The following is a 23,886-nucleotide window of genomic DNA, read 5'->3' as shown; positions in this document are numbered from 1 at the left end:
CGTCTTTTGATTTTCATTATTTCTTCGTTTGAAGGACGAAGAAGGCATAGAATCTCCATCAGTAGGGACGAAACTTAAAGAAGTAGAATTACAATGAAGCAATTTTTGCTTATGAGGAAGGACAGGAAACGGAGAGTGAAAAATCTTCCGAACCTTACGTTCTTGTATAACTAGAATATAGTTATAAGAGGGAGTTAATGGTAAGACATTACGACTCCTGGCTTTGGCAGACTATATGTTTTTTTTTTTTTTAATGTGTCCGGCTCTGGGCACAGGCTTCACAGCCTGCTCTCAAGGCCCAGTAGTCCTTCTACATACCATACATCTCTCTACATGTCACCACTTTGTTGCTAACACCCACAGTCCCTATTGAATACATGCTAGGGCTGTCTCATACAGGACTGGTGTATTGGTATTAGCGGGGGTATTTTTACATGTCGGCAGGTCTTCTGGTAGATCAGTAAAGTCTGATTTCATGAAATTCAAATCCTTAATCTGTTCCCTGACCTAACGGGGATTTGAACCTGGGTCCGGTAGGACTGCAGGCCACCTCTCTAGCGATCGAGCCACACACAACTTCCGTATCACCAGCCACCTCCCCCTCCCCCCTGTCCCACCACCAATCGCCATCCCCCCCCCCCCCGGCCCAAGATGTGTGTCCTATGTTTTGTCTCCATCCCTCTTACCGACGTTCGATAATAATCAGTGACAGGACCTTCCCACCATCATTATTCCCTAACATAGGCCTACAACACTTCTTCACAGGTGTACTTCCATTGTGTTCCACCATCAGTGTGCTCAACTTACCTGCTGCTCTACCTTCTAACGTCCCTGTAGTCCCAGTGGGTGGAAGAGTAAACAAGAAGGAGCATTCAAAGAGAGTAACACATGCATCCACCTACTAGTCAACGGGTCAAATACTTCACTTCTCTCTGGTCTTTACCTTCGATTGATTACTCTCAGAATCAATTATTTCATTCCTGCCTAACTCATACCCTCCTCCAAGGTTGACTTAATTCCTATTAAAACTGTTTGAGTTGACTTTGCCCAGTGACTTTAACCTTTGACTTTATTTTGTGACCTTGACCTATGACTGATTGTTCTCAAGATCGAATGTGTTTGTCTTCCCTAAACTTGAACCTCCCCATAAAGCTTACGCTAAATTATTAATACTGCTTCAGTTGACCTTGTCATTTGACCTTGACCTTTAACTTGTTCTAAAAATCAATAGGCTGATTACAATCCATCCGCCAATTTTAATATAATCAGATAAATGCTATTGCATTTATTTTGTTCTCACAGACACCTGGGTCATACTTGAAGTTAATCACTTCATTCATATCTTATCCTCAACAATTCCACCAATTTTGGTTCAGATCAGCTCAAAATGGTTCAAGTTAACCTTGCCCTGTGACCTTAGTCTTAAACCTTTCCGTATCACCTTGACCTTTGACTGTTTGCCCTAAAAAACAAATTATCTCATTTTTGTCTGATTCTTAACCCTCCACCAAGTTTGGTTCCAGTCAGATCAAAACTATTTGAGTTGCTCTTGTTCTGTTCCCTTGTCCTGTAACTTCGACCTTTCATTATTCTAAAAATAGAATTCCTTTAGTGTTTCCTTCCTTTCACCTCTTCCCAAATACTTAATCTAAATCGGATGAGAATAATTTAAGATGACCTTGCCATTTAACCTTGACCTTTGACCTGTTGTTCTGGAAAAGGTCAGACTGTTGGTAGATCCTCAACCCATCCACCAAGTTTGATCCAAATCAAATAAATACTGTTTTAGTCATATTTTCCCTCACAGACACACGGGCAGAATTTTAGCCTTGCCATGTGACCTATCGACTGATTGTTCTCGAAATTGAATAACTTTATTGCCGTGTCCTCAACCGTTTCACCAAAAATGTCCGAAATTGGATAACAGCTGCTAAAGTTTATATTCCTTGATCAAATTTTGCCCTAGCCTTGTGACCATGACCTTTGACATATTGTTCTAAAAAACATTGGATGACCCTAAACTCTTCCAACAATTTTAGTTAATATCATTACAAAAACTTTTTCTTTAGTTATTTCGTCGTTCACCCACACCCACCCACCCACCCACCCACCTACACACACACACACACACACACACACACACACACACACACACACACACACACACACACACACACACACACACACAGAGTGATCAAAACAGAACACCTGTTGTCTTCTCTTGGGTTCGGGTGGAAAAATCAGTTTTTTTAAATCACTGGCTGGATATGGGTAATTATTATTTTGCAAGAAATTTTTCCTACCGGCGAGAGCACCCGCCATCTACTCACTCAGTGTAACGCTGCCTGTAGATGACTAGACAGGGTAATAAGCCAAATGGTTTCCTGTAACCCAAGAAACCATATTTTACATTCGGCGGTAACCATAGAGCCAACAGATAGGTCGTTCCTGGCCTGGTGGGTTAACGGGCTTCAGCAGGATGTAGCCCATTCGGGTCTAAATCAAAGCGGTGGTTTGGGTTTATTGCTCACATAATGCCATTCGCACAAGAAACTGGACACTCACGTCTAATGTTTGGACTGAGTTACGTATCCTTGGGCCCTTACACTGCTGATGGGGCAATAATGGATTGGGTGATGGATGGATGGGTGGACTACACTAGCTTCAGCTCACTAGATCTATGAATCTGCTGGTATCTAGTAAGTAAATCCAATCAGGTTTCTTTTAGATGATCCCTTGAAATATTTCTTTGTTTTTTTCTTTTTTCTGCCAAATCGATCTTGTCTGATTCCTATAGCTGCAGTTATATCAATGATCTAGTCGTGTAGGCACATTACGGTGGAAATGGCTCCGGTAATCAGGTGTAAGAGGCTCCCGAGACGAGAAGTTGGACAGAGAAGTGATAATAGTTAATTACCAACCGGAAGTAATTCGATAAAAATGTCTCAGTTCAATTTCAGTCGGTTAATCTCGTGTAATACCAACGTTAAGTTCAGGAAGGACTGAGTGCAGTCTATGCTCATCTTAAGAAGGTGATTGATACAGTAAATTTGGAGGCACCATGGAAAATCTTGCGTGTTCGTTGGATTCCTGCGGGGATTAATCAGCTCATAGCTGGCCTGGACTCAGACACTGAGGGTGCGGTCAAGTGTGGAAAGGCAACATCCAATCATCTTTCCGATAATTTATGGAATAAGATGATGTTCCTGCACGCTCACCTTTCAACACATTTTGGGATTGGATGTTGGGTTCGGTTGTGAGTAGGAGTCACTGTGTAATATCGATTGACAATTTTATGGTGGCTGGTTCTTGGTACTGTATTCTGATGTTGCAGATATCCTAGTCCAGCCACTGGAGGCACTTCTGAAACTTTTTGCAGCAATTTTACGAGGAAATGAGGCCACTAAGACTAAAGGCCTCCTGAGTTAAGACCAAGTCCAGGCTTTGTTGGTCTGCTCGACGAAACATTACACTCTGTTCAGGCTTGTGGTGCGGACACAGAGATCTTTGAGAGCTTTGGACACACTGGTAGTGTGGTCCACGACAACGGTGAGCCAGATGGTGAGATTTTCTATTGCTCTGATGGTGTTATCGACTCATTTATTTCTACTACGTTGTTTTGTCGTTAATCATGGAGAAGAATGAAGACTCTTATCTTCAAGGCAATAGCACTGCCTGTTTTACTTTATTACTGTGAAATTTGAGCAGTGTTTTCGAGCAATGAATAAATTCCTTTTGTTATAAGTGCCTTCAGAAAATCGAGGACTGTCGAGGAAATGACTGACTGCATAATGAACATGTACGCCTTTAAACTGAGTTAAGACTTATTATCTGCATAATACATGAATGCCATCTCTGGCCTTATGGGTACGTGGCTCGCTTCCCTGAGATCGATCGTATTTATAGGGCTGCAGCTAACTGAGACAACCCAGAGTGGAGGATACGTGGAAGATTGCAACTCACTTATGGCTCGAGGAAATCGATCGCTCTTTTTGTCATTTACATAGGAGGGGGAACGTTCATGTGTGGAGTCTTGCAGAGGAGCCTCTGTGAGTGGTGTCAGACAGTGAGTTAAGTTATGCACCACCGCTGCGTCTGCCCAAGTCGAGTGAGGGTAGTAGTCCAATTTTTGTGGATGCCATCTGATTTTTTTATTTTTATTTTATATCAGTAATAGATCTTATTTTGTCAGTGTTGCAATCTTCCACGTATCCTCCATGTTATGTGGTGTGTGGAAGGAAGAGAAGACGGAGGAGGGTGCAAGGAACAGCGTGGTGGACTGAAGAGGTGAAACAGGCTGTGGCACAAAAGAAGAAAGCATACAATGAATGGATGAGAAATAGGAGCGTGGAAGAAGTTGAGAGGCGGAAGAGAGAGTTATATGTAGAAAGAAAGAGAGAGGTGAAAAGATTAGTAAGAGAGAGTAAGAAGAGAGTGGATGAGGAATTTGGAAGGAATTTGAGTGTAAAGTGGAGGGACTGTAAGAAAATGTTCTGGAAAGAGGTGAAAAGAGTAAGACAGGGTGGAAGTGAAGTTAGCAGGGGAGTGAAAGATAAAAATGGTAGATTACTAGTGGAGAAGGGAGAAAAAGTGAGCAGATGGAGAGAACACTTTAAGGAATTGTTGAACGTAGAGGATGGAAGTAATGCGAGTATAAGTGGCTGGGGAATGGCTGGGAGATGGAGGGAGGTGAGAAGACAGGAAGAAATCAGTAGGATAGAAGTTGTGGAAGCAATGAAGAAAGTAAAATCGGGGAAAGCCCCAGGAATTGATGGAGTGTGTGGTTAAATGCTGAAGCATGGGGGAGAGATAGTAGTAGAATGGATGTGGAAAATGTGCAGATTGGCCTGGGAGGAAGGTAGAGTCCCGGAGGATTGGAAGTCAGGTATAATTATTCCATTGTACAAAGGAAAAGGGGAAAAAGAAGTGTGTGGTAATCATAGGGGCATTTGTCTTCTTAGTATAATAAGAAAAGTGTATGGTAGGATACTTATTGACAGAGTTTGAGAAAGAACAGAGAAATTAGTTGGAGAAGAACAGGGAGGCTTTAGGAAGGGAAGAGGTTGTGTAGATCAGATATTCATTCTTAGATCTTTAGTGGAAAAGTTTCTAGAGAAGGGAAAGAAGTTGTATGCAGCTTTCATGGATTTGGAGAAAACATATGACAGGGTGGATAGACAAGGATTGTGGAAAGTGTTAAGAATATATGGAGTAGATGGGAAGTTGTTGAATGCTGTGAAGAGTATGTACGATGGTGCGAAGGCTGCAGTGCGTGTGGATGGTGAACTAAGTGAATTTTTCTCTTTGAAAGTTGGTTTGAAACAGGGATGTGTCATGTCTCCATGGTTGTTCAATCTGTACATGGATGGGGTAATAAAAGAGGTACAAGGTAGGGTAGTGGATGTTGGAGTGGCCCTGGTGAGAGAGGATAGTGTTTGGAAACTCCCTGTACTGTTGTTTGCAGATGATACTGTGTTGTTTAGTGAAGACGAAGGGGAGCTGCAAGGCTTGGTGGATGAGTTTGAGAGAATGTGTAAGAAACGGAATCTAAAGGTGAATGTAGGGAAGAGTAAAGTGATGGTCTTTGAGAGAGGTGAAGTCAGTGAATGTATAGCGAGGTTGGATGGTGAGGAATTGGAAAATGTGAGTACGTTTAAGTACTTGGGTAGTGTGATGAGTAAGGACGGAGGTTTGGAGGGTGAAGTGCTTGAAAGGGTACAGCAGGGAAGAAAGGTTGCTGGTTCTTTGAAAGCAGTGATAAGAAACAGGGAAGTGAGCATGGAAGTGAAAAAGTTACTACATGACAGTATTGTGATACCAACTCTAACGTACGGAAGTGAAGCTTGGACGTTGTTGGAAGGACACAAGTCAAGAGTGAGAGCAGTGGAAATGAGTTATTTAAGAGGAGCCTGTGGAGTCACATGGAGAGACAGGCTGACGAATGCGGATATAAAGGAGCGTTTTGGTGTTCATGTGGATGTGATAGGAAGCGTTATGAGGAACACACTGAGGTGGTTTGGCCATGTGGAGAGGATGGAGGGTGAAAGACTGATGAAGAGAGTGTATGTGAGTGATGTGGAGGGGGGAAGAGGGAGGGGGAGGCCGAGGATGAGATGGAGGGATGGGGTGGAGAGGTATATGAGAGAGGGGGGTGTGAGTTGGGAGCAGGGCAGTGAAATGGCGGGGGACAGGACGACTTGGAGGCGATTTGTTTGTGGCCATCCCAAACGGGATTAAGGCGTCTGGCAATAGATAGATAGATAGATAGGTCTGAACTCACCATAATGGACCTAAAATGACCTGGCTGGATCTAAATGGAGAGAGATGATCATGATTTTCTCTGACAGACTGAAAAAAAAAAAAAACTGATAGGTAGTAGACGACCTGAGTGGATCTAAGCTACGGTGATAAGTTATGAAACGATGTGACTGGACCTGACGTCACTTGCAAGGACCTGAGTAACCAAACCGAACTTGAAATGTGGCTAACTATAATGACTAGATATGAGTGTATATTATAGGACTTGCACGGACATGAATTAACCCAGCTGAATTTGTTTATCTCAGCTAAAAATCAATTGACCTGTAGAACCTGCAAAAACAAAATGGTCCTGCTGTGGTCCGAATGGGCTTTCAGTGACTTAACTGGGCCAGACTCATTGGGCTTAAATGGCCTGATTTGACGTAACTGAATTGAAAAGGAACTGAAATGATCTGCATGGACCGGCTTTGACTTGACTGGCGCGAAATGGATGTGAAGGAGTTTTTTTTTTATGCGAGGAAGAAGGAACCAAAGGCTGAGCCGCATTAACGTCCCTTCCAAGAAAGAAACAAAAACAATACAAAAGAGAGCCAAATTCAAGATCCATTTATTTCGAGATGACTGGACACACTGTATTTGAAAGACTGGAGATCATAGGAAGTAGGAAATACAGACAGAGGGAGACAGTTCCAGAGATAACATGCTGCATAAATGAAGGACTGAGAGTAACGGTTAACTTGTGGATTAGGGAGTTGGACAGCAAAGGGATGAGAGTTTGTTGCTAGACGGGTGCTACGCGCCTGTCGTAGAGGTGGAGGGATGCAAGCAGACAGTTCAGAGCAGCAGTCACCATTGAAGTAGCGATAGAAAAGAGATAAAGAGGCAACAGTGCGGCGAAGAGACAGAGGTTGAAGGGAGCCAGTATGAGGAAGAGAGTTGATGAGACGAATATTCTTTGACTCCACCCTATTAAGAAGAGCTGTATCTGAGGAGCCTCCTCACACATGAAAGTTGAACTCTAAAGAGGGGCGAATAAAATCCGTGTATAAAGTCAACAATTGTGCAGGAGTAAAGAAGGCAAGGAATCGGCTTAGCACACCCAATCTCTTGGAAGCAAATTTTACAAGAAATGCTATGTGATCTTTCCAAGATAAGTCCCGTGTGAATGAAACCTCAAGCATGTTCAAGAATGATGCAGGATTGAGCTGGATATTATCAAACATTAGTGGGTACTCCTGTGGAAGATTTTTTCTGGTTAATAGGTGTAAAAACTGAGTCTTGGATGCATTAAAAACAACAATATTATTTTTACCCCAGTCAGAAATAGAGCCAAGTCAGGCATTAGGTGTGCCATAGCCTCAACCCTTGTTTGTTGAAGTAACTGCTGAGATGAACGTTGCGGGAACCGAATGGAAAGGTGAAGGGTGGAATCATCAGTGTATGAGTGGATAGGGTTAGATGTACAGCTTAGAAGATCATTGATTAATAAAAGGAAGAGAGTTGGTGATAGGACAGAGCCCTGAGGAACACCACTGTTAATAGATCTAAGAGAAAAACGATGGCCGTCTACAACAGCAGCTATAGAACGACCGGAAAGGAAGCTATAGATGAAGGCACAGATAGAAGGATAGAAACCGTAAGAGGGCAGTCTGGAAATTAATGATTTATGGCAGACTCGATCGAAAGCCTTTGAGATGTCAAGTGCAATGGCAAAGCTCTCGCCAAAGTCCCAAAATGAGGATGACCAGGAATCTGAATGGTAGGTGAGAAGATCGCCAGTGGAGCATCCCTGACGGAACCCATACTGACAATCAGAAAGAAGGTTGTAATAGGAAAGATGCTTTAAAATATTTCTGTTAAGGAAGGACTCAAGAACTTTTGAAACACAGGATGTTAATGCAATTGGACGATAGTTAGAGGGTTGGGAATGGTCACTCTTCTTTGGGACCGGCTGAATGAGAGCAAACTTCCAGCAAGAAGGAAAGGTACAAGTAGAAAGACAAAGGCAAAAGAGTTTACCTAGGCTGGGTGTAAGCAAAGAAGCACTTTTCTTGAGGACAATAGGAGGGATCCCATCATGCACATATGCCTTGTTAGTATTGAGGCCAGTGATAGCAGAAAATACATCAGCTGAAGAAATTTTAATGTCAGCCATGAGGATGTCAGAGGGGGGAAGTGATGGAGGAACAGCACCGGAATCGTCTAAGGTGGAATTGGAGGAAAAAGTCTGAGCAAACAGATCTGCTTTATCAGTAGAAGAAATAGCCATAGAGCGATCAGATAGAAAAGAGGAAGGAAGGATGATGAAGTGAAGTTGTTAGAAAGGTTTTTGGCAAGGTGCCAGAAGCGGGAAGAATTCGAGTTGGAGAGCAGAGAGCATTTAGTATGGATGAAATTATTTTTTTCAGAGCGAAGAACAGACTTAGCACGATTCCGGGCAGAAACATAAAAAAAGATGTGATTCAGGGGTGGGTAGGCTCCGGTACCATTTATAGGCCCTCTCCTTGTTGCGGACAGCATTAGAACAATCGTGATTAAACCAAGGCTTTTAGTCAGAGGATAAGAGAAAGGAATGTATGCTTCCATGACCGAGAGAATAACCTCCGCAATGTGCAAGGCACACTCAGGTGGCTCCCGGCCATGGAAGCAATAATCATTCCTGGGAAAATCAAAGAAGTACTGCCTGAGGGCCTCCCAATCTGCAGCTCCAAAGTGCCATAGACGGCGTTTCTTTGGAGGGTCCATAGACCGTACAGGAGCGATAGGACAGGTTAGGATAATAAGGTTGTGATTGGAGGAGCCCAACGGACAGGAAAGATTAACAGTGTAAGCAGAAGGATTAGTTGTAAGGAAGAGGTCAAGTATATTGGAGCTCTCTCCAAGGCGGTCAGGGATACAGGTAGGGTGCTGTTCAAGCTGCTCTTGGTCATTAGGGATAGAAAAGATGAAGGCTTGTTCACCAGGTGGATCAGTGAAAGGAGAGGAGAGCCAAAGGTGGTGGTGAACATTGAAATCTCCTGGAATGGAGATTTCAGAGAAAGGAGAAATGGATAGTATGTGTTCCATCGTAGAAGTAAGATAGTCAAAGAATTTTTGATAGTCAGTAGAATTAGGAGATAAGTAAACAGCGCAGACATATTTAGTCAGAGAATTACAGGAGAGCCGAAGCCAGGGAGTAGAGAATTCGAAAGAATCAAGTTCAGGAACATGAGAGCAAGATAGGTTGTTGGTACATATAGGCAACATCCACCTCTGGCTTTGAAATGAGTATAGAGAAAGTAGGAGGATATAGAGAAGGGTTTGCCATCAGTTGCCTCAGACAGCTGAGTCTCAGTAAGGAAGAGAATGTAAGGTTTAGAGGAGGAGAGGTGGTGCTCAACAGAACGAAAGTAAGAGAAAAGGCTGCTAATGTTGCAGAAATGAAGAAGAAGTGAATCAGACAGTGAATCCAGGCAGCTCAAAGAGTCGTCACCGGGAGAGGGGCGGATGGTGGGGGCATTTATGGTCCCACCCCCCTGGGGACTCCGAGACATTGTTGTAGTGCGACATTTTTCTTTTATTTAATTTTGAAAAGGAAGTGTAGTGTGTACTGTGCATGTAGTTTAGTGTTGACAGTTAGAGAAACTTGTACTGGAGAGCATGCAGGCCTACTCTCTTGTGTTACTGAAACACTGAAAAGTTCAGCAAAGAGGGATGGTCAGGAACTAGTCCTGAGGGTTGATGAAACGGGAGCTCCAGCTCTCCCTGTCATCAGCTTTCCATCCTCCTTGGGAGTACTGCCCTGCTCGACTGGTGCTACAGTCTGAACATGACCTGATCTGAGCTAGCTCCCTCAGGATGGTGCCTTGGTTTTACAATGTATTCTTGCTACCTCCAGATGACTTATTTTTTTCTTACAATAAAGTGTGTCTGTCCTTTCACCAGTTGTCGTCGCCTGTTACCAGTCACCTTCTGAGCTGCACATCTAGCCCTGTGTACCCACACACTGTTGACTCCACCTTTCAATTTTCCATCTATTTCAACCATCATCCATCACAGGAGTTCCTTCAGTCGTGGAATGAGGCTACTACACACCTTGTTTCAGTTTTGTCTGTTATATCTGATTGTAGTAAAACAAACTCCATTATTAATAATCTAAAATAAGTGACATATATCATAAGGTGTTCGAGGAGGATTGCAACGTAACTCGTGTGAGTTAGGCTGAAAATTGAATTTTCTGTACTTGTTTTGGTGCTCATTACGACTAAGCTTAAGTAGATGCTGACGTAGATATTTGTTGCTAATATTTCAGCATGACCCATTCCGTCTCATATCGATAAAAATGTTTTTTTAATTACCTCCGCCAAGGAGATTATGTTTTCACCCTTGTCCGTTTGGTTGTTGGTTGGTTTGTGAGCAAGATTACACAAAAACTACTGGACGGATTTCCACGAAACTTGGTAGAAGAATGGGCCTTGGCCCAGAATAGACTCCACTAAATTTTGGTGCTGATCCGGATAAAGGTGCAGATCCAGGATTTTTTTTTTTTTTTACTTTCTTTAACATTGCGAGATGGGCGTTTTTGGACATTTTCGTAAATTTTTCAGTGAATGTTACATGGATCTTGATGAAAAAAATCAGGCATATTTAGGATGGTATCTACGAATGTGTACAGTTTGGCGCGGATCCATATAAAATTCCGAATCTAGCGGATTTAAACTGCATGTTGGGCCTTGGCGGAGGTATGCGCTCTACTGAGTGCCATTCTAGTTATACATAGATTCATACATATAAATAAATAAATGTGTACGTACGTATGCATGAATCTATGTATGTAGTATGTATGTATGTATGTACGTATGAATGAATGAATGTATGTATGTATGCATGCATGTATGCATGTATTCATAATTTGGGTTGCTGAAAAATACATAACATTAGGATATAGGCTTACACTTTACTCCACAAAATTCTCAGAGTGCCAGTATAAACAAAAAGCCAGAGAGAGTGAGAAAAAAAACGGTACAATCTCTTTGTACGAGACCAGAACCACAACTTGTACGTTCGTGCATCCAAAGCGTTATTCCTCCATCTTTCCACCTACTAAACTCTTCCACAAGTTTCAGTAAACCGATGCATGCCTGGGATGTATCTCACCCGCTTTACCTCTCACCGGAGGACTTTTTTGGAGTTAATCATCTATTTGAAAAGAACTATTACCTTTGCAAAATAGCCAAACACATAACAAAAAATAAGAAAATACAGCTCATCTTCCTTGAAATATGTGTGGCTGTGGAGAAGGTGGAGAAAACTGATTGCTAACTTAATAGGAAACGCAGATTAGGAACGCGCCCTGTAGATGCGACGGCAGCGACGCCCACGAAGGTTTGTGTTAGATGACTGCGTAATCATTGCACAACGACTGAATTATTACAAAAAAACGTCTGGAGTATTGTCAAGTGGTATTAATTCAAGCCAACATTTATAACGATTAAATTCTATGTAGTGATAAATACCAATGCCTTTACCCTTGGATAGCCTAATAAGTACTATGTTCATGATATACTCGTACCTTGACAATCATGTTGAGATAATCAATAAATCATCATTAAGTTCTACGAATAATTTTATTTTGCTCATTTATCATGTATTTCTGCATTTTCGTTATCAGTTTCATTATCAATAAGTCTACCTACGGCAAAATCACAATACTCCACATTGACCTGCTGAGAGACTTCCTATTATCCACCAGCAACCTATTTGTGCAGTACAGTATCTCACAAGTGGTAGGTGGTAGCGAGTATCATTCACCCACCTGATTTAATGCTCCCTACTTTCTCCATCAGCTTCATCATTCAATTTCTGTGTCTTGTCTCCTTTCATTGTACATAGCCTTTTCCTTCTTGCCACTTTATTTTCTCTTCTTTCCACTTCGGGTGGCATTACACTGAGTGACAAGTCTGATGGCTGCCTGTAACCCAGGAAACCATTTACAGCGCTGGGTGGTAACCATACAACCAGATTAAAAGGTGAAGTAGAGCCAATTATGGTGCCCCTGTTAACTGGGTGGAGAGATGCCAATGCGGCGTCCACCCAGGAACTAAACCTCTACACATTCCCTTGCGTCTAGCTGTGGAGAGGAGCTATTAGCCGCAAGGGAACATCGGTTCACTACACGGAAGGGCCTTGCAAAGGCGATTGCTTGTCAGTGGTTGATGGATCTGCATGACCAGGCAGACTGGGGACGATAACAGCAAAAACAGTCTCGCAAAAGGGAGAAAAAAGCACACACACACACACACACACACACACACACACACACACACACACACACACACATTTGGGGGAGGCGGTGGCCCGATCGGTAGAGAGGTGGCCTGCAGTCCTAACGGACCCAGGTTCAAATCCCCGCTGGGGCAGGGAACAGTTTAAGGATTTGAATGTCAAAAAAAGCAGATTTTACCGATCTACCAGAAGACCCGCCGACATGTAAAACCACCCCGTCCAATACCAATACACCAGTCCTGAATGAGACAGCCCTAGAATGTATTCAATATGGACGGTGGGTGTTAGCGCCGAAGTGGTGGCATGTGGAGGTTTGTGGTATGTAGGAGGACTACTGGGCCTTGGGAGTAGGCTGTGAAGCCTATGCCCAGAAGTCGAACACGTAGAAAAAAAAACACGATTGTAATACGACAATCATTAAAAAATCTCTATAATTAACTAAATGTCAAAACAAGAGTATAATACATTACCACACTACCACCACACCACCACAACATCAACCTTACCACCCCACCACCACGTCACTAATCATCCCGCACCACCACCACACCACTACACAAACACCACAACCTCCACACCACTACACTAACACCACAACCACCACACCACTACACTAACACCACAACCACCACAACAACACTAACCATACCACACCCCCACCACACCACTACACTAACACCACCACCACCACAACAACAACAACATACCACACCACCACCACACCACTACACCATCACCACAACGCTAACCATACCACACCACCACCACACCACAAAACCATCACCACAATGCTAACCATACCACATCACCACCACACCACTGTTCCACACCCCATAACTACCACACCATGCCACCACTACACCACAGAATACCAGTGGTCACAGTAACTAATTTCTAGCATCATTTTTTCAAATCCTGTTTAAGAAATATGAACACTTTCGATTCGTACTTTTCGTAAAGAGGTAGATTTTACGATATATATATATATATATATATATATATAGATAGATAGATAGATAGATGCCTACATATATATACATATATATATATATATATATATATATATATATATATATATATATATATATATATATATATATATATATATATATATATATATATTCTGTCTTTCCTTCATTCTTTCCACTTCCTTCAGCCTGTGGGTGACTCTACACTGAGTGACAAGCCAAATGGTTTCCTGTGCACCAGGAAACCATTTACTACGCGGAGTGGTAACCATATAACCAAATTTTGGCGCCTGGTTGTTTAGTGGATAATTATTGCGCTCCAATCGGATTGAGCCGGTGAAGGTTTATATCCAAGGGATGGTTGGGGTTGATTCCTAATGTAATGCCACTCAGGGATGAGTGAGGCTGGTCACCCTCATCTTAAATGTCGGGACCAACTGCCTAACCCCGGGCTCCTACGCTCCTCATGGGACAATGTAGGACTGGATGATGGATGGATATATATATATATATATATATATATATATATATATATATATATATATATATATATATATATATATATATATATATATATATTAGTAATCTTAATGAAACCCCACACAATGTAATAGTGCATAAAGATTTTGTTTTTCAGTACTGTGCTAAAACTTTTTAAAAGTAACTCACATACCTCTAAGACTATTATTACCTTTACCAACGAAGATGGAGGAGGTTTTGTATTCACCTGTGTTTGTCTGTTTGTTTGTCCACATGATAGCTCTAAAAGCTCTCACCGAATTTCGATTAAATTTTGTGGAAGGGTGGACCATGGGTCAAGGAACAATTGATTAAACTTGGGGGCGAATCCCCATCATTTATGTATTCCACACAAAATCTCCACGGATCCGGATCATGACCCTTGTTAATGGCAATGGCATTGGTGGAGGTATGTAATCTCTGAGAGCTATCTAGTTATTTGTTACATCATCTTCCCCATGATTTTTACCTTCCATCTGTATCACATCTGTCCAAACGTCGAAGTAAAACAATACAAATCAAATGGGATACGGTGACTCATAATTTCTCGACATACTATAATATTATCAGGACGCTTCCTAGTAGGCTAATTTTTATAAAAACCTTTTTCTCTCTGGTTCTGTTAACCGAATAATCATCCAGTTAGCTTCATTAAAAAAAAGATTTTTTTTTTTTTTTTTATTGCCAATATCAATATCAACACAATACGGAGTAAGAAGGGGCACGGTCTGCCGAGCCGGAGCTCCTTGGCAGACAAGATAGTGGTTATATTGTTTCTTAGATTTAGTACAGGCAAATATACAAATCTAATATCCTATATTATATATACATACCGACATATTACATATTACTCGTTACATATGCATGCACACATATACACATACATAGATATACACATACATACACATGCACACACATGCACACATATATACATACATAAATACTCTAGCATTACCCAGAAATTACGAACATTGTAAATAAATAACCTTTAATTTTCCATTTAAATGAAGATCTATTACATGAATTAATAAGATCCTTTATATTTGCAGACATACCGCATGTCAACATCTTATATGTTAAATGAGGCATAGAAGCAAATTATTTACCCTATAAACATTTCCAGTTAAGTGCATCGACACTTTTTTTTTTTCGTTGAAAGCGTTTATGCCTCCAGAAATACAGGGTTTACTTCAGTTATGTATATAGTATTCTCATGAGTCTTCCTCCTCCTCTTCGTCTTATGATCCTCTCTCTCTCTTTCTCTCTCTCTCTCTCTCTCTCTCTCTCTCTCTCTCTCTCTCTCTTTGTGCATGCGCTCGTATGTGTATCTCTCTCTCTCTCTCTCTCTCTCTCTCTCTCTCTCTCTATCTGTGTGTGTGTGTGTGTGTGTGTGTGTGTGTGTGTGTGCTGGAGTCAGCTGGTTGGGTGGGTGAGGTGGATGAGGTTGGACTGGTGGGTGTGGTGGTTCGGTGCATCACCAGTGTGGGTGGGTAAGATGGTTGGTAAGGGTGGGGTGGGTTGGCTGGGTGGGGTGTGTGGAGTGGCTTGGGGTGGGTTGTAGGGGTAGTTAGGTTGGTGAGTGGATGAGTGGCGTGGGCTGGGTGGGTGAGCGGCTGGATCGGTGTGTGGTCGGGGAGGGGTCGGTAAGATAGGTGTGGATGGGACGAGTTTGGTGGATGAATGAGGTTCGAATAGGTGGGTGGAATGGGGGGCGAAAGGGGCTGGGTAAGAAGGGTGGTTGGGCACGTGGATGGGCGGCTGGGTCGGTGGGAAGAGTGAGTGGATGTGATGGGTGGGCTCCCAGGGTGGGATGGGTAGGCAGGCTGGGTGGGTGGGTACGGTGGGAGAGTTGGGTTAGTGGATGTGATTTTCTTTTTCTTTTTTTTAATGCAAGGAAGGAGGAACCAAAGGCCAGGAACCTATAAATTGTTCCCTCCAAGAAAAAAAAAAAAGAGCAAATTTTTTTTTTTTTTTTTTTTTTTCCCTTGGTGTCTGGACACACTGCGTTTGAAAGTCTGGAGATCACAAGCAGTAGGAAATACAGAGGGAGACAGTTCCAGACTTGACCCGTTGCATACATTAAGGACTGGGAGTAACGGTTAACTCTTGCATTAGAGAGTTGGACAGAAAAGGGACGGGAGTTTGTTGTTAGACTGGTGCTACGCTCCTGCCAGTGTAAAGAAGGGATGCAAGCAGACAGTTCAAACAAGCAATGACCACTAAAATAGCGATAGAAAAGAGATAAAGATGTAACAGTATGGCGAAGATACAAAGGCTGAAGGGAGCTAGTAAGAGGAGGAGAGTCGATGAGACGAAAAGCTTTTGACTCCACCTTGTTGAGGAGAGCTGTATGTGCGGAGCCTCCCCACATATGAGAGTTGTACTCTTCACAGGGGCGAATAAAACCAGTGTATAAAGTCAACAACTGTGCAGGGATAAAGAAGGCACAGGGTCGGCTTAGCACACCAAATATCTTGGACGCAGAGTTTATGGGAAAGGCAATATATTCTTTCCAAGATAAATTCCGAGTGAATGAAACCCCATGTATGTTCAAGGAAGATGCAAGATTAAGCTGGATATTGCTGAAAATTAGAGGGTACTCCTGTGAAAGATTTTGTCAGCCTGATCGATGTAAGAACTGAGCTACTGATGCATTAAAAACAAGATTACTTTTACCCTAATCAGAGATAAGAGCCAAGTCAGACATAAGACGTGCCATAGCTTCATCTCTTGTTCATTGAAGTAACTGCTGAGATGGACGCTGTGAGAAGTGAATGGAAAGGGGAAACGTGGAGTCATCTGCATATGAGTGGATAGGGTTAGATGTACAGCTTAGAAGGTCATTGATGAACAAAAGAAATAGAGTTGGTGATAGGACAGTGCCCTGAGGAACACCACTATTGATAGCTCTAGGAGAAGAACGGTGGCCGCCTACAGCAGCAACTATAGAACGACCAGAGAGAAACAGAAACAGTAAGAGGGCAGTTTGGAAATTAAAGATTTATGCCAGACTCTATTGAAAGCCTTTGAGATGTCAAGTGCAATGGCAAAGATTTCGCTAAAGTCCCGAAAGGAGGATGACCAGGAGTCTGAAAAGTAGATGAGAAGATCGCCAGTGGAGCGTCCCTTGTGGAACCCATACTGACGATCAGAAAGAAGATTGTAATAGGAAAGATGCTTCAAAATTTGTTTGTTAAGAATAAACTCAAAAACTTTTGAAATACAGGATGTTAAAGCAATTGGGCGATAGTTAGAGGGTTGGGAATGGTCACCCTTCTTTGGGACTGGCTGAATGAGAGAAACTTCCAGCAAGAAGGAAAGGTACAGGTTGACTGACGAAGGCGAAAGAGTTTACCTAGGCGGGTGTATGCACTGAAGCACAGTTCTTGAGGACAACAGGAGGTGCCCCATCATGCCCATATGCCTTGTTAGTACTGAGGCCAGTGATGGCAGAGAATACATCAATTGAAGAAATTTTAATGACAGCCATGAGGAAGTCAGAGGGTGGAAGTAATAGACGGACAGCTCCAGAATTGTCTAAGGTGGAATTCGAGGAGAAAGTCTGAGTGAAGAGTTCTGCTTTATCAGTAGAAGAAATAGCTATAGAGCCATCAGGATGGAAAAGAGGAAGGAAGGATGATGAGGTAAAGTTGTTAGATGGGTTTTTGGAAAGAAGCCAGAAGGAGTGGGAAGAATTCGAGTTGGAGACTTCAGAGCGTTTAGTACAGATGAAATTAATTTTAACAGAGCAAAGAGCTGACTTAGCACGATTCCAGGCAGAAACATAAAAGAGGTGAGATTCCGGAGCAGGCTGGCTCCTGTACCTTTTGTAGGTTTTCTCCTTGTTATGGACAGCATAAGAACAAGTGTGATTAAACTAAGGTTTTATTGCATTAGTCAGGGGATATGAGAAAGGAATGTATGCTTCCATGCCCGAGAGAATAACCTCCGTAATGTGCAAGGCACACTCGAATGGCTCTCGGCCTTGGAAGCAATAATCATTCCATGGAAAACCAAAGAAGTACTGCCTGAGGGCCCCTCAATCAGCGGCTCCAAATTGCCACAACCAACGTTTCTTTGGAGGATCTACAGGCCGTACTGGAGTGGTAGGACAGGTTAAGGTAATAAGGCTGTGATCGGAGGAGCCCAACGGGGAGAAAAGATGAACAGCATAAGCAAAAGGATTAGTTGTATGGATGAGGTCAGGTATGTTGGAACTCTCTCCAAGGCGGTCGGGGATACGGGTACGGTGCTGCACAAGTTGCTCTAGGTCATTAAGGATGGAAAAGATGTAGGCTTGTTCACCAACTGGATCAGTGAAAGGAGAGGGGAGCTAAAGGTGGTGGAGAACATTGAAATTTCCTAGAATGGAGACTTCAAGGAAAGGAGACATCAATAGAATGTGTTCTATCTTAGAAGTAAGATAGTCGAAGAATTTTTCACAGTCAGTAGAATCAGGGGATAAGTAAACAGCACAGATATATCTAGTCAGGGAATGACAGGAAAGCCGAAACCAGAGAGTAGAGAAATCGGAAGATTCAAGTTCAGGAACATGAGAGCAAGATATATCGTTGTGTACACATGCACAGCAGCATTGTTTGGTGAGCAGGTTGGGTGCCATTCGTGGGAGGGGAGGGTGGGTGGCAGGGGTCAGTGGGTAAGATGGGTCATCGGAATGTGTGGGCAGAGTGGGTCACCAGGGTATATGGGCACGGTGGGTCGCCAGAGTGGCTGAGAAGACTGAGTGGTCGGGATGCTTGGTGGGTGGTTGGGTTGGTGGGTCAGATGGTTAGATGTGTTCAGGGTGGGTAGGTGAGTGGGTAGGTGGATGTGTTGAGTGGCATTGTTAGGTGAGCTTGGTGGGTGGTATATTCGTGAGTGGGCAGGGTGGATGGCCGGGATTGGTGGGCTGGGTGTGTTGCCAAGGTGGCTGTGCAGGGTGGGTGAGGTCAGTGGGTTGTGTCGGGTGGGCTGAGTGGGCAGGTGGATGAATGGGTGGGTGGATTTGCTGCTCCCCGATGATAAGACAGTAGGGGGATTTGTAAGGCTGTGAGTGATTGGTTTCCCTTGAGAGTGGGGCTGCGACAGGGATGTGTGATGTCGCCTTGGTTGTTTAATATTTATATGGGTGGTGTTGGAAGGGAGGTCAATGCAAGAGTGTTAGGTGGAGGTCTGAGTCTGGTGAATGTTGATGGTGGAGAGTGGAATCTGAAGCAGCTGCTGTTTGCAGATGACACTGCACCAGTGGCTGATTCAGAAGAGAGATTGAGACAGTTGGCAGAGGAGTTTGGAAGGGTGTGTGATAGGAGGAAATTGAAAGTAAATGAGAATAAGAGTAAAGCGATGAAGTGTACGAGGTTGGTAGATGGTAAGTTGCTTGAGGAGGTAGAGTGTTTTAAATATTTAGGGTCACATGTTGCTGTGGATGGAAGAATAGATGCAGAAATGAAGTTTAGAATGAATGAAGTAGGTAAGGTGCTGGGAAGAATGAAAAAAGTGTTTAGATGTCGTTTGCTTAGAATGGATGTAAAGAGAAGGCTGTATGAGGGTGTTGTGGTATTGACTGCATTATATGGGGCTGAAACATGGAATATGGGTGTAGCAGAGAGGAAAAGTTTGAATGTAATGGAGATGAGGTGTCTGAGGAGCATGTGTGGAGTGACGCATATGGATCGAGTGCGAAATGATGAAATGTGCAGGAGAACTGGAATTGTTCGGGAGATGGCTGGTAGAGTTGAGCAGAGAGTTTGCTGAATTTTTTCAGTGTCTCAGTAACACAGAGAGTAGGCCAGCACACTCTCCAGTACAAATTCTCTAACTATCAACACCAAACTACATGCACAGTACACACCACACTTCCTTTTCAAAATTTAAAAAGAAAAAATGGCATCGAATAACATAGCCTCGGAGTCCCCAGGGGGGGGGACCATAAATGCCCCCACCTTCTGCCCCTCTCCAGGTGACGACTCAAGATGCCTGGAACCACTGTTTGACTCTCTTCTTCTTCATTTCTGCAACATTCGTGGCTTTTCCTCTAACTTTTGCTCCGTTGACCACCACCTCTCCTTCTCTAAACCTCACCTTCTTTTTCTAACTGAGACTCAGCTGTCTGTGGCAACTGACAGCAGACCCTTTTCTGTATCCTCCTACTTTCTCTATACTCATTTCAAAGCCAAAGGTGGCTGTTGTGTATATATACGCAACAACTTATCTTGCTCTCGTGTTCCTGAACTTGATTCTTCCGAATTCTCTACACTCTGGCTTCGGCTTCCGTGTCATTCTCTGACTAAATATATCTGTGCTGTTTACTGATCTCCTAATTCTACTGACTATCAAAAATTCTATGACTATCTTACTTCTACGATGGAACACATTCTATCCTTTTCTCCTTTCTCTGAAATCCCCATTCTAGGAGATTTCAATGTTCACCACCACCTTTGGCTCTCCTCTCCTTTCACTGTTCCACCTGGTGAACAAGCCTACATCTTTTCTTTCCTTAATGACCTAGAGCAGCTTGTACAGCACCCTACCCGTATCCCTGATCGCCTTGGAGAGAGTTCCAACATACTTGACCTCATTCCTTACAACTAATCCTTCTTTTTACACTCCGATCACAACCTTATCACCTTAACCTGTCCTATCGCTCTAGTACGGCCTGCGGACCCTCCAAAGAAACGTCGTCTGTGGCACTTTGGAGCTGCGGACTGGGAGGTCCTCAGGCAGTACTTCTTTGATTTTCCCTGGAATGATTATTGCTTCCATGGCCGGGAGCCATCTGGGTGTGCCTTGAGCATTACAGAGGTTATTCTTTCGGGCATGGAAGCATACATTCCCTTCTCATATACTTTGACTAATGCACGAAAGCCTTGGTTTAATCACGCTTGTTCTAATGCTGTCTGCAACAAGGAGAGGGCTTATAAAAGGTACTGGAGCCAACCCACCCCTGAATCACATGTTTTATATGTTTCTGTCCGGAATCGTGCTAAGTCTGTTCTTCACTTTGCTAAAAATAATTTCATCTGTACTAAGTGCTCTCAACTCTCTAACTCGAATTCTTCCCGCTCCTTCTGGCACCTTGCCAAAAACCTTTCTAACAACTTTACTCATCATTCTTCCCTCCTCTTTTCTACTCTGATGGCTCTGTAGCTATTTCTTCTACTGATAAAGCAGATCTCTTCACTCAGACTTTCTCCTCCAATTCCACCTTAGACGATTCCGGTGCTGTTCCTCCATCACTTCCCCCCTCTGACTTCTTCATGGCTGACATTAAAATTTCTTCATCTGATGTATTTTCTGCTGTCACAGGCCTCAGTACTAATAAGGCATATGGGCCTGATGGGGTCCCTCCTGTTGTTCTCAAGAACTGTGCTTCTGTGCTTACACCCTGCCTAGGCAAACTCTTTCGCCTTTGTCTGTCAACTTGTACCTTTCCTTCTTGCTGGAACTTTGGTCTCATTCAGCCAGTCCCAAAGAAAGGTGACCATTCCCAACCCTCTAACTATCGTCCAATTGCTTTAACATCCTGTATCTCAAAAGTTTTCGAGTCTGTTCTTAATAGAAAAATTTTAAAGCATCTTTCCTATCACAACTTTCTTTCTGATCGTCGGTATGGGTTCCGTCAGGGACGCTCCACCGGCGATCTTCTCACCTACCTTTCAGACTCCTGGTCATCCTCCTTCCGGGACTTTGGCGAAAGCTTTGCCATTGCACTTGACATCTCAAAGGCTTTCGATCGAGTCTGGCATAAATCTTTTGCCCTCTTACGGTTTCTATCCTTCTATCTGTGCCTTCATCTCTAGCTTCCTTTCTGGTCGTTCTATAGCCGCTGTTGTAAATGGTCATCGTTCTTCTCCTAGATCTATTAACAGTGGTGTTCCTCAGGGCTCTGTCCTATCACCAACTCTCTTCCTTTTATTCATCAATGACCTTCTAAGCTGTACATCTAACCCTATCCACTCATACGCTGATGACTCCACCCTTCACCTTTCCATTCGATTTCCGCAACGTCCATCTCAGCAGTTACTTCAACAAACAAGGGATGAGGCTATGGCACACCTAATGTCTGACTCGGCTCATATCTCTAACTGGGGTAAAAATAATCTTGTTCTTTTTAATGCATCAAAAACTCAGTTTTTGCACCTATCAACCCGACAAAATTTTCCACAGGTATACCCACTAATGTTTGATAATATTCGGCTTAATCCTGCATCATCCTTGAACATGCTTGGGGTTTCATTTACTCGGGACTTGTCTTGGAAAGATCATATTACATCTCTTGTAAAATCTGCTTCCAAGAGATTGGGTGTGCTAAGCCGACTCCATTCCTTCTTTACCGCTGCACAATTGTTGACTCTATACAGGAGTTTTATCCGCCCCTGTGTAGAGTACAACTCTCATGTGTGGGGAGGCTCCCCACATACAGCTCTTCTCAATAGGGTGGAGTCAAATGCTTTTCGCCTCATTAACTCTCCTCCTCTTACTGGCTCCCTTCAACCTCTGTCTCTTCGCCGCATTGTTGCCTCTTTATCTCTTTTCTGTCGCTATTTCCATGGTTACTGCTCCTCTGAACCATCTGCTTGCATTTTTCCACCTCTATGACGGGTGCAGACAGGTGCGTATCACCCGTCTAGCAGCAAACTCTCATCCCTTTTGTGTCCAACTCTCTAATGCAAGAGTTAACCGTTACTCCCAGTCCTTCATTTATGCAACAGGTCATCTCTGGAACTGTCTCCCTCTGTCTGTATTTCCTGCTTCCTATGATCTCCAGTTTTTCAAACGCAGTGTGTCCAGGCATCTGGAAATGATCGGATCTTGAATTTGGCTCTCTCCTATATTTTGTTTTTCTCTTGGAAGGAATAGTTTTGCAGGTTCGTTGCCTTTGGTTCCTTCTTTCTCACACAAAAAAAAAATGTGGAGAGAACGGATGATGAGCAACTGGTGAAAAAGATAACTAGATCTGATGTGAGTGGTGTAAGGCTGAGAGGGAGACCACGAATAGGATTGATGGACAGTGTGAAGAGAACGCTGGATGCAAGAGGGATGTATGTTGAGCAAGGAAGAGTGGCTGTGCGTGACGGAAATAAATGGAGGGAAATTGTGAATGAACAAAAGATGACGCAGCCCTGAGGGGATATTCTTCCGCATTTGGTCTGATCAGCTAGTCAGGTCAGGTGCGGGTAAGGGTATGGGTCTATTATGATGTGGCAGGGGTAAACCAGCTCTGCTGTCGGGCCCTGCTGCGGATGTCACTGATTGCACTGCGCAGTTGAACCTTGTGCAGTGTGGTGCTGTGAGGATCTGTCCCTTCTCCCCTTTGGGGCTAAGATGCGAATGGATGTGTTTGAATGGATGAGTAAATGGGGAGCGTGTTGTCCTGTCTCGGCTACCTCCCTTGCCTTGGGGGAAGCAGCTTAGGTATATAGATAGACAGATAGGTAGTATTCTTATAACTTGTAATTGCTACTTGGATTTTAGTATAGCGTTTAGAAGACGTTGGATGAATATTTGATAACCAAACTCCATACAGCAAGGTCATTCAGTTGAAATCTGCTGAAGCTTCAATACAGATACTTCTCAATGAATTGAAGATGGATCTATGCACTTAACAGTACACCAAATAGTTAGATAAAAGAAACATTACACGAGTTAAGACGTGAGAGTGAGCGATACATAACATCTCCAATCCATCCGCCTAACAAATCAGTGCTTTAAGGGGGTATCACACGGTACCTCGTATGAGGTTTGGAGGGAAACGAGAGTAAATCGGCACGATAACGTGCCAACGGTATCCTCGGTAAGCTTGGAATCCATTTGGATGGATTCCCTCCCATCAAACGAGGTACTGTACAAAACAGTGTGATTAACTCTATTTCGT

This window comes from Coenobita brevimanus, chromosome 39, assembly GCF_032717465.1.
Source record: "Coenobita brevimanus isolate Jiangsu-jjx chromosome 39, ASM3271746v2, whole genome shotgun sequence".
Classification (NCBI taxonomy): domain Eukaryota; kingdom Metazoa; phylum Arthropoda; class Malacostraca; order Decapoda; family Coenobitidae; genus Coenobita; species Coenobita brevimanus.
The sequence above is the reverse complement of the archived record's forward strand: the minus strand, read 5'-3'. Positions refer to the sequence as shown.